Source organism: Eriocheir sinensis, unplaced genomic scaffold (assembly GCF_024679095.1).
Source record: "Eriocheir sinensis breed Jianghai 21 unplaced genomic scaffold, ASM2467909v1 Scaffold26, whole genome shotgun sequence".
Taxonomy (NCBI): domain Eukaryota; kingdom Metazoa; phylum Arthropoda; class Malacostraca; order Decapoda; family Varunidae; genus Eriocheir; species Eriocheir sinensis.
Window position 1 is genome coordinate 863,285 of NW_026111565.1, and position 14,455 is coordinate 877,739.

The 14,455-nt window shown below is 49.8% G+C and overlaps 1 protein-coding gene across 1 annotated transcript in view; it reads right to left on the reverse strand.

The window, feature by feature from the left end:
- Positions 1-4,722: 4,722 nt before the first annotated feature.
- Positions 4,723-14,455, reverse strand: part of LOC126991322 (uncharacterized) — a 72,353-nt gene continuing 62,620 nt past the window's right edge. The window contains exon 3 of the mRNA XM_050850096.1: positions 4,723-4,921. The gene's annotated coding sequence lies outside the window, so the exon portion shown is untranslated. The remainder of the gene's footprint in view (positions 4,922-14,455) is intronic.

Genomic DNA, 14,455 nt, shown 5'->3' on the forward strand with positions numbered 1-14,455 from the left:
AAGGTACGGTCTTTCTTGGGTGTCGCAGGTTATTACAGGCCTTTCATAAAGGACTTCGCAGCACGCGCGAGTCCCCTAACCCATCTATTAAAGAAAGACGTACCATTCCAGTGGCTCCCAGCTCAACAAACGAGCTTTGAGGATTTAAAGAAAGCGCTTACACAGGCTCCGGTCCTTGTCTTTCCGGATTTCAAGGACCCCTTTCAGCTTTGTACCGACGCTTCGACTAGTGGACTAGGAGCCGCTCTGATGCAAACAGATAAGTACGGCAAAAAGCATGTGATAGCGTTCGCCAGTCGAGTACTAACTGCTCCGGACAAGAACTTTTCTGCTACCCACCTAGAGGCTCTTGCCATTGTGTGGGCTCTGAAGCATTTTCGTGACATAGTGATGGGGTACATAATTGTGGTGTATACGGACCACGCGGCCATAACTGATATTTTCAAGGGAAAAAACCTACACGGTCGTCTGGCAAGATGATTCTTAATGATCCAAGCATACAATCCGTAGATAAAATATATCACCGGGAAAACAAATGTGGTCGCAGATGCCTTATCTCGGAATATTCCGATAGGCGCGATTACCACCCCAGAGGTCATCCACAGCTTCACTTCACCTGAGCTACACACTGCTCAGCGAGACCACCCTGTGTGGAAGAGGGTAATTTACGCCCTCGAGTCGGGAGACGAAACAAACCTTCCTGAATTGCCAGTTCCCTTTTCACAATTCTTCCTATCAGAGGACAACCTCCTTTGTAGGTCATGGCCAACCAAACCGGTACCTATAGACCAACTGGTCATCCCAGACAAATACGTCCCCGTGACGCTTAAGCTGGTCCATAACACACCCATTGCGGGTCACCCAGGAAGAGACAAGAACATAAGAACATAAGAACGCAGGAGTCTGCAAGAGGTCGGTAGGCCTGTACGAGGCAGCTCCTTTGACCCTAAGCTCCCGTGTATCTAACCCCACCTAATATCGCTGTCCATGAATTTATCTAGTCTATTTTTGAATGTGACAATTGTATTGGCACTCACCACATGACTGCTAAGCCTATTCCACTCATCCACCACCCTGTTAGTAAACCAATTTTTGCCTATGTCCCTGTTGAATCTGAATTTATCCAGTTTAAACCCGTTACTTCGTGTCCTACCCGGTTCTCTTACCAACAAAACCTTATGAATGTCTCCCTTATTAAAGCCCTTCATCCATTTATAAACCTCGATCATGTCTCCACGCACCCTTCGCCTTTCTAGAGAATGCAAGTTTAACTGTTTGAGTCTTTCCTCGTTTGGCAAGTTTCTCAACCCCTGAATCATCTTAGTCATCCTCCTCTGCACCGATTCTAACATTTTGATATCCATTCTATAGTAGGGTGACCAGAACTGAACCGCATAGTCAAGATGAGGTCTAACTAATGCTAAATATAGTTTGAGGAAGACTTCAGGGCTTCTGTTGCTTACGCTCCTTGAAATAAATCCCAGTACCCTATTAGCTCGATTTCTAGCTTGAATGCATTGTGCCCTTGGACGGAGATCAGAGCTCACTAAGACCCCTAAATCCTCTCGCACCCAGACCTACTTATGAGAGTGTCATTTAAGCAATAGTTATGTGAGGGTTGTTCTACCTACACTCAGAATACTGCACTTCCTACATTGAACTCCATCTGCCATTTATCCGCCCAGTCATATAATCTGTTGAGTTCACCTTGGAGAATACTAGCGTCCTGATCCGACTCAATTACTCTACCGATCTTGGTATCATCTGCAAATTTACTAACATCACTACTAATTCCTGTGTCTAAGTCATTGATATAAATAATAAACAAAAGTGGACCTAATACCGAGCCTTGTGGGACCCCACTCGTAACACATCCCCAGTCAGATCTTTTACCATTGATTTGCACTCTTTGCTTCCTATTGCTAAGCCACGCCTTGACCCAGTTCAAAACTTTACCCTCTACTCCGTGAGCCTGTAATTTAAGCAACAGTCGTTGGTGAGGAACTTTGTCAAACGCTTTACTAAAATCAAGATAGATTACATCATAATTTTCATCTCTGTCAACCGCCTCAAATACTTTATTGTAGAAGGACAAAAGATTGGTGAGGCATGACCTACCTTTTGTGAACCCATGCTGCGAGTCGTGAATTAAGCTATGTTTCTCTAAATGCTCCCGAATGTTCCTGGCTATTATGGACTCCAGCATCTTCCCTATAACCGATGTTAAGCTAATTGGGCGATAGTTTGAAGCAACTGACCTGTCCCCCTTTTTAAAAATCGGCGTCATATTAGCTACTTTCCATAGGCTCGGCACATAGCCAGTATTTACCGACATCTTAAAGATGTCGGTTAGTGGGTCACTGGTTATGTCACCTAACTCCTTTAATACCCTCGGAAATATCCCGTCAGGACCTGGCGACTTGTTCTTCTTAAGCTTATCCATCTCATCCTGAACTACTTGCCTGGTAATGATTATATCCCTCAATTTATCGCCATCCCCGCCCTCGTACACCTGAACTCTTTCCGGTATAGTCGTTCGATCCTCCTGTGTGAATACTGAAAGGAAGTAGTCGTTCAACAATGTGCTCATATTTTCGTAACTTTCTACTAGCTCCCCTGTGTTTGTTTTCAGCGGTCCAATTTTCTCCCGTGTTTTTGTTCTATACATCTGAAAGAAGCCCTTAGGATTACTTTTCGCCTCATTTGCTACTTTGATCTCATAGTTCTTTTTTGCTATCCTGGTGTTTTTCTTAACTAATCTAGATAGTTCGACGTACCGGCCCCTGAAATGTGTTTCCCCATTCTTTATTTTCTGATAAATTCCCTTCTTTAACTCAATCTCGTGTTTTAGTCCACGAGTCATCCACTTAGGATCATTGTTTTCTTTTCTAAGTGTTCGCTGTGGTATATGCTGTTCTTGCCCCTCTACTATTACTCTAACTAAATTATTGTAAGACATTTCTACCTGGTTCTCCTGGCTCTCCAATCCGCAGTTCTGGCCCTCATGAATCCCTAAATTATCCCAGTTTACAAGACGCTATCTGTCACCAGACGAGAATTCTACTGGCCCACATTACGGGTTGATGTAGAAAAACATGTCGCACATTGCGTCGTTTGTGCTAAGCACAAGGGGTCCGTAAAAGGGCCAGCACCTATGTTGCAATACCCAGTACCAGAGGCGCCATGGGATGTTGTTAATATAGACTTATTACAGCTCCCCCAGAGCCAACATGGTTCGCGCTACTTATTGGTGTGCGTCGACCAGTTCTCTAGGTTTCTAGTTCTAGCGCCTCTCAAGGACAAGACAGCCACACGCGTGGCCCATGCCCTCGTGACTCACGTGTTGTGTCCACATTCGTCTCCTCGAATTCTTTTGAGTGACAATGGCACCGAGTTTAGGAACTCAGTATTGAGCGAAATAAGCGCTCAGTTTAACATCACGCAATCCTTCATCACAGCTTACCACCCAGCTGCTAATGGGTTGGCGGAGAGGGCTAATAGGAAAATCTTACAGGTCCTCAGGCCTATCGTGAACGATCTCCACGATAACTGGGAGGATTGGCTATCGCATATAGCCGCTTCCATAAATACGTCGGTAAACGACTCTACGGGGAAGTCTCCCTACTGCATCTTATATGGGGTGGAGAAACATCTTCCGTACGACTTCATCAGTAGTAATAGTAGTAGTAGTAGTAATAGCAGTAGTAGTAGCAGCAGCAGTAATAGAAGTAGCAGGAATGGTAGTAGTAGTAGGAGGAGGAGGAATTGCAGTAGTAGTAGTAGTAGTTGTAGTTGGGGCCGTAACAATAATATACATTTAGGCGATAACATAATATATATAATGATAATTCGTGACCCCAAAATAAAAATAAAAATAAAGGTTAAATTATAATATTACCTCTAGCGTTACATGAGTGTCTTTTAAACTTTCATCTTTAATACCTCTCGCTGGTGACGTAGATAGCAAGCTTGAAGAGACATAGACAAAACAAATAAATAAACACGTAATAAGCTTAAAAAAGTAGACGAACAGCAAATAAGACAAACAAACAAGTGGAAAAAGAAATTAAAAATGACATATACATAAATAAATACAACGAAACGCACTGTAATAAAAAACGGAAAATTACAATGAATACAACCTTACCATGCTTGACAGACACATAGACATCCGAGAAATAACAAGAAAAAAAACGAATAGGAAAATAATCAAGTAATGTCATATAGCGAAAAACAATACAGTGAAACTCATCACAGCGAAGACTGAAAATTACACTGAAAACAAACTTCCCATGTTTGAAAGAGACAGACAACCGAGAAATAAGAAGAAAAAAAATACAAGTAGGAAAATAATGAATGTTATGTATAGAGAAAAAACATACAACGGAGCTCAACATAATAAAAACGGAAAACTACGAGTCAATCCTTACCACGAGTCACCTTTAACTTGCCCTCCGTGTGTGTCCAAGTCCTCGAAATAAGATGAACTTACAAATAGAAGAAGAAACAAACAATGCCATACTTAGAAATTCATACAACGCAACACAATGTCATAAAAACGGAAAGTCATGAGTCAATCCTTCCCACGAGTCACTTTTAACTTGCCCTTCGCGTGCCCTCTAAATCCTCATAATATATAAACAAACAAATATGAAAAGAAACGTACTATGCAATACACAGAAATACATACAACCCAACACAGTGTCACAAAAACGGAAAGTCATGAGTCAATCCTTACCACGAGTCACTAACATGCCCTTCGTGTGCCCTCCAAGCCACCGGATGCATCTTACTATAGGTCGAAGGGACGGATGGCCCAAACACAGACAAAGGAGTGGAGGAAAATTTCAACTTGATTTCCAGACTGTTTATTGTTTTAACTAGTGAGCCTCGGTACACTTCCATCTTGCCTCGCCCTCCGCTGACGTAAGGGACGCACGAACAGACGAAGAAACGAAAAAGAAACGAAAATAACAAAGGCTTTATGTTTCGTGTGTGTGTGTGTGTGTGTGTGTGTGTGTGTGTGTGATCAGCCAGTGGTATTTCATTTATCGCAAACACCAGTAGACGGACAGACGGAAAGGAATCAGAAACAGACTTAAAAGGATCAGAAACAAACATAATGGAATCAGAAACAGACGAAAAAGAGTAAAAAATGGACGGAAAAGAATTAGAAACAACAGAAAAGAACTAGAAACAAACATAAAGGAATAAAAAAAAAAACAGATGGAAAATGATCAGATACGGACGAAAAAGGATCACAAACAGACATAACAGGATCAGAAACAGACATAAAGGTGTGTGTGTGTGTGTGTGTGTGTGTGTGTGTGTGTGTGTGTGTGTGTGTGTGTGTGTGTGCGAGTGTGTGTGTGTGTGTGTGTGTGTGTGTGTGTGTGTGTGTGTGTGTGTTCGAGTGTGTGCGAGTGTGTGTGTGTGTGTGTTCGAGTGTGTGTGTGTGTGTGTGTGTGTGTGTGTGTGTGTGTGTGTGGGAGAGAGGGAAAGAAACGAGATTAAGGAAAGATGGAGGCCGGGGAGCAGGTGGGCGGGGCATATTCCATCCAGGTCATTAACCTAATGTCTTTACCCTTTTCCGTGATTATAATCTTGTGGTCATTCGAGCTCTTTTTTTCCGCGATCTTATCTTAACCCTTCAACTACCCCCTCTTCCGTCACCCTCCCTGCTGGGCACCCCACTGTCACCCCCGGTTCCGTACGCTAGCCTGAGGGGGTGGATGGGGTGGGGTGGGGTGGGTGTCGGGGGGTGGGTGAAAAGGTGAAAGATGTGGGGGGTGGGGGGTGTCCAGCTACCCCCTCTTCCGTCATCCCCCCGCTGACCCCCCCAACCCCCACTTCCGTCACCCCCCACTTCTAACAACCCCCACTTCTGTACATTTGTTACTACCTACGTTAGCCATTTTCCAATCACTAGGAACGATACCATGGTGCAAAGACATATTAAACAGCATTGTTAAAGGTCTGAGTATCTCTCTTGATATTCCTTTAAGTACTGTAATTTTGGATATATTTTATCAAGTCCTGGACTTTTGTTAGTTTTAAGTGACTGCAGCGCTTTGAGAACCTCATCTGTACTGATTTCAAAGTCAGGGAGAGTACGACTGGGATTTCCAATAGTGGTAGGAGCAGCAGCAGTATCGGTAGAATCACTATTAAAAACCGAGGCGAAATAAGAATTTAACGTGTTCGCTATGCGTTGGGTGTCTGTCACGATATTGCCCGAATTATCTGTTAATGGGCCAATCCCACTTCGAATCTCTTTTTTTATGTTTATATATCTAAAAAAAACTTTTAGGATCTGACTTGCAATTTACCGCAATGTTTACTTCGTACCTCCGTTTCGCCTGTTTGATTAAACTTTTGACTTGTCGTCTTGCTTCGTAGTACCGTGTACTATTTTCGGTAGAGTTATCGGTTTTCTTTTGCCTATGTAACAAGTTCCTCTTTTGGAGAGCAAGTTTGATTTCATTATTAAACCACGGAGGATTTTTAACTTTTCGACGCTTTTCACAAGATTGCACGGATCAGTTAGATATTAAGCTTTAAAGTCTTGCCAAGATTCTTCGACGTCGCTGTTGGATACTAATTGAAAGATCGTTAATGACTGTCTTATTCTTTCAAAATTCGCTCTTTTAAAATTGACATACAATAATGCAATCCTTGTTTGAGCTCTTATGTCGAGACGCACCAGTCTATGATCGCATGATCCGAGGTGTTCGCCAACGCTGACATTGTCAACTAAGTTCTCTTGGGTTACTAATACAAGATCAAGAATATTATTATCGCGCGTTGTTTCACTAACCATTTGGCTAAGGCAGTTATTTTCAACGAAGTCTAACATCCTATGCAATTCCCCCTCGGATCCCGTGAGTGTCTGCCAGTCTATATGCGGTAGATTAAAATCCTCAAAATCAATGCATCATTGTTTCGGAGAGTTCTTTGCAAAACGCTATATATTATTTCATCATTCTCGCGTGATTGGCCTGGAGGCCTGTAAGTGACGGATATGTTGATTTTTAATTGATCGGTATTTGAGCTCACGCTCAAGTGTTCTACAGTACTGTTCTCTGGTGTTTTATCAACGGGCTGTAAGCTACTTTTGACGTAAAGAGCCACTCCTCCACCTCTACGATTAACTCGGTCTTTATTGTAATATATAATGTTATTTACATTATATTAAAAAAATTCAGTCATTATTAGCGGTGTCAATAAATGTTTCAGTTACGGCAATTACATCAACGTCTTCTGTTTTAGTTAGGCACTGCAATTCATCGATCATATTTCTTAAGCCTCGAACGTTAAAGCTAAGAACCCTTAAGTTGTCTTTGTTATAACTCGAGAAACGGAGTTGTTAGTTGTTTTAGGATTTAGTGAAGTGCTGGCCGCATGACAACTATTTATTTTAAGTGGGCGGGTGTGAACGCGCGACTCGTTTTTGCTCTAAAGTCTCGAACAGCGCCGTGAAGTAGTCTCCCAAATCTTGCTGCTCCGACTGCTGACAAATGGAGTCCATCTTTCTGAAATAGACTCCTCATGCCATAAAATTGATCCCAAAGTTTACGTAGCCGGCGAGAGAGAGAGAGAGAGAGAGAGAGAGAGAGAGAGAGAGAGAGAGAGAGAGAGAGAGGTTGTCGTATCTGTATCTCCCTGGGTATTTTAATTAGCCTGGTGATATTTTGAGAATGCTTCTGTACCATGAATGTGAAGAAAAAAAAACACGGCAGCACTGCCGTCTCTTTTATCTCTAAGGCTGAATTCTTCGCTCAAACTTTCTGCAACAACTCCACTCTGGACGATTCTGGGCATATTCCTCCTACACATCCCCCCTCCGACTACTTTATGCCTGTTATTAAGTTTCGTCATAATGATGTTTTCTATGCCCTCTCTGGCCTTAATTCGCAGACGGCTTATTTTTTTTTTTTTTTTTACAACAAAGGAGGCAGCTCAAGGGCACAAAAAAGACAATAATAAAAAAAAAGCCCGCTAATCGCTGCTCCCATAAAAGAATCAGACGAGGTGGCCAAAAGCAAGGTCAAATTCGGGAGGAGAGGTGTCCTGATACCCTCCTCTTGAAAAAGTTCAAGTCGTAGGCAGGAGGAAATACAGATGAAGGATGATTGTTCCAGAGTTTACCAGCGTGAGGGATGAAAGAGTGAAGATGCTGGTTAACTCTTGCATAAGGGGTCTGGACAGTATAGGGATGAGCATGAGCAGAAAGTCGTGTGCAGCGGGGCCGCATGAGTGGGGGAGGCATGCAGTTAGCAAGTTCAGAAGAGCACCCGACCGAGGTTCGAATCCAACTGCCTCCCGGCGTCCCCTAAGGCCCTCGTGCGTGCCCCAATCACAGGCCTTCCCCCTCGGTGACGTCACTTCCTGGCGGGAACCTCAGGCAGCCGTAACATCACCCCCTCCTGTGAAAGATGGAGCGTCCTCGCTCCCCCCAAAAAAGAAAACACATATCCCGCCCAAATAAAGTAAACTCAACTAAACATGTGCTCAGTCACAAACAAAGTCATCCATCCAACCTGGGAGACGCTGCCCTCCTGGGCCTCCTTACCTCCGGCCCAAGATTACCTCCTGCAGATGCCCCGTCCAAGGGACACACCTCCTCGCCCGCGTCCTCCTCCAACACCATGGGCTCCGGTTCCCTCGGGTCCAGGTCCTCCTAATCCTCCGTCACCAGGGGCTCCTCGACCCCCAGCCCCAGGTCCGCTTCCTCCTCCTCCTCGCTGCCCGCCAGCGAAGCGTCCTCCTCCCAGGAGAAGTCCCCGGGACCGTGGTACCGCCAGAGCCGGTCCGCGTGCACCACCATGGCACGCCTGTGAGGCCCCTGGCGTATGCGGAATGTGACGTCAGAAAGGACCCGTTCCACGTCGTAGGGCCCCTCCCAGGGGCTCTGGAGCTTGGGGGACAACCCTTTCTTCCTCCGAGGGTTGTGCAACCACACTTTGTCCCCCTCCTTGAAAGGTGGTGACTTGGCCCGCCGATCGTACCGGTCTTTCATCGTCTCGCCCGACACCTTCAGGTTAGCCCTCACCTGATGGTGTATTTGCTGGAGACGGTCCTGGAGGGCGATAGCGTAGTGGGTGACTGTAGTGGCATCTCCTCGTCCGACGGCCTGCCAGTCACCAGATCCACTGGCAGCCGGAACTCCCGTCCACACATCAGCCGCGCGGGCGTGTACCCAGTCACCTCGTGTTCGGCCGAGCGGTAAGCCATCAGTACCAGGGGGATTTTCAAGTCCCAATCCTCCTGTCCCTCCTGGCAATACTTTGCCAACTCCTGACCTAGGGTGCGGTTGTAGCGTTCCACCATGCCATCTGACTGAGGCCGTAGGGGTGTGGTACGAGTCTTTTTAATGCCCAGCAAGCTACAGCACTCCCGGAACACGGCCGACTCAAACTCCCTCCCTTGGTCGGAGTGCAACTCGTGCGGCACACCAAACCGGGCAAAGAACTCGTCCACCAACACCCCGCCACTGTGCCCGCCTCATGGTTCGGGAGAGGAACGCTTCCGGCCACTTAGTAAAATAGTCCATGGCCACGCACACAAAGCGATTCCCCCGAACTGTCTTAGGGAATGGGCCCACAATGTCCACTGCTACCCTCTCCATGGGTGCCCCTACCTGGTACACCTGTAAGGGAGCCACAGTCCTTCTCCCGGGGCCCATCTTGGCACAGCACACGTCACAACTCCTGCACCACTCAGTCGCGTCCTTTCGCATGCCTACCCAGTACACACGCTGCTTTAACCTCCCGAGGGTCTTACGCACACCGAAGTGGCCGCTCGCACTACCACCGTGAGCCTCGCGCACCAGTTCCTTTCTCATTTTCCCAGGAACTATTGTCTGCCAGAAGGCCACACCGCCGCCACTTGTCTCCCACCGCCTCTGCAGCACCCCATCACTCAGGCGTAGCACTGCCCACTGTTGCCACAACGCCTTACCTGCAGGGTTCAACGGTGCAACACTTTCCCAAGGCGGTTTTTCCTCGCCTTCTTCCCGCAGTGTCACTATGGGCCCAATGTCCGCGTCCTCCCGCTGGGCCTGTCCGAGGTCCTCTCCCCAACTAGTGTCACTGGCAACCGCGGCAGCCTTCACGCTCACAGGCTCCCCCTCCCGGCGGCTGCAATGCGCACAGTCACTTTCGCAGGGCCGGCGACTTAAACTGTCCGCATTACCGTGCAGTTTCCCCGGCCGGTACTCAATGTGGTAGTCGTGCTGTTCAAGCTTGCCAATCCACCTGGCTAGCTGACCCTCCGGGTTCCTGAGGTTCTTTAACCACCTCAGCGCAGCATGGTCCGTCCTGACCTTGAACTTGGCCCCGTACAAGTACGGATGGAAGTGATCCAGAGCCTGAATCACTGCCAACAACTCCTTACGTGTGACGCAATAGTTCCTCTCTGGCGCAGAGAACTTCCGGCTGAAGTAGGAGACAACCCATTCCTGCCCATCCTTTTCCTGGGACAGAACCGCTCCCACGCCCTCAGCACTAGCGTCGCAGTCCAGAATGTACACCTTTGTGGGGTCAGGGTACGGTAACACAGGGGCATTAGCAAGGGCCCCCTTCAACTCCTCAAAAGCCCGTTGACAGTCCTCGCTCCAGTGAAAGCAGGCCCCTTTCCGAGTCAAGTGGTGGAGTGGCGCTGCGGTCTGAGCAAACCCCTTCACGAACCGCCGGTAGTACGTGCACAGTCCGATAAACCCACGAACTGCAGTCACACTACGCGGCACCGGCCACTCCTTTACTGACTCAACTTTACCCGGGTCTGTTTTCACCCCCTCACTAGTCACTATGTGCCCCAGGAACGGCACTTCCTTCCTTAAAAGACAGCACTTCTTAGGACTCAGTTTCACATTAGCCGCCCTGAGCCTGTCCAGCACTGTTTTTAACCTTTCCAGAGCCAGCTTGAACGAGTCCCCGTACACTAGTACATCGTCCAAGTACACCAGGGCGCTTTTCCAGAGCAACCCTTCCAGCACACGCTCCATCAAACGCTCAAACGTTGCCGGGGCATTCACTAGTCCGAAACTCATTACCTTGAACTGGTACAGTCCTTGCCCAGACGAGAAGGCCGTCTTCTCTCTGTCCTCCTCCGCTACCTCAACCTGGTGGTAGCCGGACTTCAGATCCAAGGTCGAAAACCACTGTGCCCCCGTGAGCGCATCCAGCGTGTCATCCACCCTCGGGAGAGGGTAAGAGTCCTTTGTCGTCACCGCGTTAAGGCCCCGATAGTCCACGCAACACCTGGTGGACCCATCCTTCTTCTTAACGAGGACGACAGCGGCACTCCATGGGCTGCACGACTTTTCAATAACCCATTGTGCGAGCAGCTCCTCCACGGCTTTTTCCACCTCCAGCCGTCGTGCAGGCGCAATCCTCCGGGGCGGCAACTTGACAGGACGACTGTCTCCTGTGTGGATGTGGTGTTTTACCAGACTGGTCCGGCCCAGGTCATGGTCTCCCTTCGAGAACACATCCGCATACTGAGTCAGCACTTTTCCCACCTCGTCCACCTGTTCTCCGGACAGGCATACCGAGCTCCTCTGCAATAGATCCTGCAGATGAGGTGGAACCCCAGTGCTACTCTCCTGCGTGCCCTCGACCAGACCTACCGGGTCCATATTCGTCTGTACACCTTCACACCCGTCCGGAACTAGACTCTCCTTCTCCTTCCCTAGTCGGCAGCGGTGGCTGGCTTCGGGGTGACGCAGCATGGGTTCGGTGAGTCTCGACAGAGACAGCACACTCCACTGCGCCTCCGCCGCCTTCCCTTAGCGGCACCACGTTGCCTCCGACCGCCATGGTCATATCCCCGAAATCCAGCACCGCCCTGCTCCGCTGGAGATAGTCTAGTCCCAGCAAGTTCTCCCCGACGTCAGCCACGAAGACAGGAAGACACTCCTCCGTGCCGCCCACAGTTACCCTGGCATCCACTGGCCCCCTGAGCTGTGTGCAGTGTCCCGTAATCCCACAGCTGCTGCCTGGCCACCGGGGCTGTCCGGTTGCCAGCATGCCGTCCTGCACGAACGTGCGCTCGGCGCCCGAGTCCACCGTCAGGTAGCAAGAATTCCCATCCACTTGCCCACCCACCTGAACGGTCCGGGCAACCTCAGCGCGGCAACTTAGGCGGATTGGGGCTTCTTCTCCTCCGACTGGTGCTTGCCCCTCCGCCAGCCCGTCCCGGTTTCCCGCGGCCTCCTTACAGTCTGTGGCGGGGACCAAGGTACACTCTGAAGTCCGGTGACCCTTGCCACAGTTGTAACAGCAGGGCTTGTACTGAGTCGGCCCTGCTCCCGTACCGCCAGCCTTTCTGCTGCTCTTGCTCCCCGGGCAGTACTTCCTGGAGTGTCCCTGCTGCCCGCACGAGAAACAGTTCCCTTGAACTCACCTGGGGTGGTGAAGGACTGGAGGACGACTTCCACGCTCCCTTCTTCGCCTTCACCTTGTAAGGGCTATGGTTCCCGCTGGGTTTCTCCCTTGTTGTCCTGAGAAACGACTCCAGCTCCAAGCCCCTGGCCAAAGCCTCCTGAAGGTCCTTGGGGTGTGCCTGCTGCACATAAATCCTCAGTTGTTGATTATCGATAGCGTCAACAAACTGATCCCGCAGGAGGATGGTGATTAGCTCCTCACCTGCCCCTGGGTACGCACGGCGCACCAGCACCTCCAAGTCTTGCGCCAAGCGTGTCAGGGTTTCCCCCGGGCCCCTTGTCCGAGCCCGAAACCTGGTCCTGAACACCTCAGACTGATGCTGATGCCCGTACCTCCGCTCCAGAGCAGCTGTCACCTCGCTGTAGGAGCTCCGTTGGGCGGCCGGCAGCTGGTTCAGAACCTCGAGCGCCGCTCCCTTGAGCGCGCACACCAGCTGCAGGGCCATTTCCTCCCGACTCCACTGACGGGCGCTCGCCAGGAGTTCGAATGTCTTATATGCCTCCCAAGAGACACTCCCATCGAACTCCTGTGGCCGGCGCCTCGTCCCGTCCCGGAGCCGTCGTGTCGTGGAGCTGGTGCACGAGTGGCATGACTTTACCGAGCCTGCCGGGGAAGGAGGAGGCGATAACACGTTAGCCGGAGTGCCCAGAGGTTGAAACACGGGTGCCGCGGGCGAGAGGCTTGCCGGAACCAGGGGACGAAACCTGCTCCTGTCATCACTAATGTCACTTCCCCCCTCATCCCCACTGCGCTGCTCGTGTACCCTGAGCGGCATGTTTCCCTGAGGGGCGACAAAGCCTTGGCTAGCACCCATAGCCTCGTCAACATACTTCCTTAACTCTCTGGCAACCCCTTCCACTTCAGCCTTAACCTCGGCCTTAGTAAACACCTCCTCAAGCACCTCTTCCTTCACCTCCTTTTTAACACGGTTACACTCCTCCGCTAGGTGTGCCCTGAGCTCTTTAAATACCCGCTCGGCACTCCCCGCCACCTCCTCCCGTACACTTGCCAGGCTTTCAGTCACTTCACGGCGCTGAGCGTCAAAACCTTCAGTCATGTCTTCCTCATGCCCGTCACAGCCTCCACCTGGGCACTGAGGGCGGCCAGCAGGTCCTCCAGGGTAACTTCCTTCCCTGCCATGACTTAGAACACACCACAGACAGTCCGTAACAGTCCTAAGCCCGCCCGCTGGGAGGTAAACAACAGCTGATCCTCTTCCCGCTTTTCCGGTCAGCTGATTCCCTCACGCGGCGTCCACGCAGCAAGACCGGACAAGAAAATGGCGACGCGTGCACACAGGGCGTAACCCTCCCACACGCTGCCCGTCGCTCTCACACTGTCCCAACACTCCCCGTAGCACCACACGCAACTCCAGCGGCACCCTCAGACAGACCAACAATATCCCGAACACCTGACACCACTGTAACCTTCCTGTAACCTCACCCAGGCGCCCGAAAACCCCGTCAGCGTCCCCAGGAGACTCACCGCTCCTTGTGGCTGGCGTCCAACGTCTGGATGGGCTACTCACGTTACTTCCGGGTCCTTGGTCCCCTGAGGTGCGACTCCCAGGCGTGTGTGCCACCCTGTGTTCCCTCCGAGAGCGACAGCGTGCGTGAAATCCAGCCTCTGGCCACCAGTGCACTTTACTGTGGAGAAAGCAAACCCCTTCCACTTCGGCGGGCTCAGAGAAACACAATCCGCCGGTTTAACGTGGTTTATTTCCTTTGTCACAGTTCCCACACTGTTCCACCGGGATCCGGCCACTTGTTGACCGTCGAAAACCTCTAATAAAGTCCACTAACCCATACACCGCCAATTCCAGGCACTTTCTTCAAGGGGGTCCGTGCACCGCCACGCTACGAGCCTCAGGTCCCGACCGAGGTTCGAATCCAACTGCCTCCCTGCGTCCCCAAGGCCCTCGTGCGCGCCAATCACAGGCCTTCCCTCGGTGACGTCACTTTCTGGCAATATATATATATATATATATATATATATATATATATATATAT